The sequence below is a fragment of the Limulus polyphemus genome, unplaced genomic scaffold (assembly GCF_000517525.1).
Source record: "Limulus polyphemus unplaced genomic scaffold, Limulus_polyphemus-2.1.2 Scaffold78091, whole genome shotgun sequence".
NCBI classification, from domain to species: domain Eukaryota; kingdom Metazoa; phylum Arthropoda; class Merostomata; order Xiphosura; family Limulidae; genus Limulus; species Limulus polyphemus.
In genome coordinates this window covers 1-1993 of record NW_013743687.1, presented here as the reverse complement: position 1 = coordinate 1993, position 1993 = coordinate 1, and the positions used below count along the sequence as shown (strand labels likewise).

General features: G+C 32.2%; 1 long non-coding RNA gene across 1 annotated transcript; it reads left to right on the top strand.

Moving 5' to 3' along the window:
- The first annotated feature begins 113 nt into the window (after nucleotides 1-113).
- LOC111084528 lies at nucleotides 114-1956 on the top strand. The gene is made up of 2 exons (XR_002609605.1): nucleotides 114-332; nucleotides 1923-1956. It is a non-coding gene; the product is annotated as an uncharacterized LOC111084528 (long non-coding RNA).
- The last annotated feature ends 37 nt before the right edge of the window (nucleotides 1957-1993 follow it).

The window sequence follows — 1993 nt, the reverse complement described above, 5'->3', positions numbered from 1 at the left end:
ACACTATTATAATGACGTTAACATTTAACAGAATACGTTAAATTGTTGCTATTTGTCGCTTAGCTCATGTTACTTTTGATATATATATCTATTTACTGATGCTCATAGCAATATACATATTTATCAAAATTAATTTTTTTTTCAGTATTATAATTTGGAAACGACAGAATCTCATGATATCACAGTGTTGTCATGATAGAAATCCAGAGAGAGAAGGAAACCTGGATTATATAAAATATTCACAAATTGGTGATTATAACTTAAAACATGAGGAACATGAAGAAAATACTGCTAGAGACGCCAAAACGAAAAATGTATCAGAAATTTATGACGTGAGTGTTAACAAACCATTTAGTTTAACGTGCCATTAAGTAATATTTATATTTGAAAATTACGCAATGAACGTAAAAATGTAGTTTTACTTTTGTTTGTTTGTTGTGAAGCATAAAGCTATACAATGGGCTATCTGTGCTGTGCCCTGCACGAGTAACGAAACCCAGTTTTTAGAGTTATAAGCCTTCAGATTTACCACTGAAGTACTGGGGGAAGAAGATGAAGTATACAGTCGCAAGATCGAATCCCGTCACCGAACATGACTGTCATTACAGCCTTATGGTTATTATACTGTGACGACCAATCTCACTATTCATCAGTAAAAAGTAGCCCATGCCTAGTCTCTCACTTCAAAATTATGGATGTATAGCGGAGATAACCCTAACTTTGTATGAAATTCAACAACAACAAAACAATACAAAATCTATCTGTGGCACTCGTCCTTAATTTTGAATTGATAGACTAGAGAGAAGACAGCTAGCCAACACCACTCGCTACAAATACTTGAACTACTATAATCGAATTATGGGATTTCACCGTCACTCTCATAACGCACTCACAGCCCGAAAATCTAGACAGTAAATTCACAGTAACGGTTTGTTTGTTTGTAGTTAAGCACAATGCTCCACAATGGGCTATCTGTGCTCTGTCCACCACGGGTATCTATACCCAGATTCTAGAGTTGTAAGTCCGCAGACATACCACCGTGCCACTGGGGCGTCCACAGTAACGGAACTCGGACTGTGGATCCATTCTAACTGCTAAGTGACGCTCGATAAATGATTGGAGAAACACTAATGTTTGAACTTTCCTCACATCAAAGTGATATGCACCTAATTAAACTGGCACATAAAATATAGATCGACATACTTTATTGTTCTTGTACTTATACTTGAATAAATGTTTATATATTGAGTTTATATTCTAATTTGAATAAACAGTCTTAAAACTACTGTTATCGAATGACAAGTTGTTGTTTTGAACGAAATTCAAATTTACTTTAAGTTTAACTCTATGACTTTAAGGAATTAATTGATCAACATTATTATTTATGATATTTAAAATAAATATTCTCCTATTTCAATAATAAGTAAAAGATACGAATTTATTTTAAGTCTGAGATATATCAACTTTAACTTAGTTTCTCAGTGGTTTCTATTATATCCTCCCTGTATTACAAGTTCTGGTGAACTAGATGATCAACGGTTTTGATTTTCGGTTGTTACGTACACGAAGTGCAGTTAGTTGTAAATTTAAGATGAACGTAAATTGATATTGATAAATCTTCATAAGCGCAGGAATTATTTAAAATTAATAACTAAGTTCTAAAAAGGACAAACCATTTTACATTTATAACAAGGACAGATTAATATTTACATTAAATATTGCTAGGCGACAATATTATAAACCACACCACTGATACTTAAAAACGAGAGAAGGTTTATGTATTCCTAACTGCAGTATCAATATCTTTGGACTACTTAATCACAAATGTTTCCCTCTTAAATAAGAATACTGTATATTTTATGTGACTAATTTTGTTTCGGGCAAATATAATAATAATATATTTTTTATATTTATTTCACAAGGGTAACACAAAGCCAATGAATTCCAACCAGCCTATAAAAAGTAAAACTACCAGCAAAATCTTTAAAAGTTT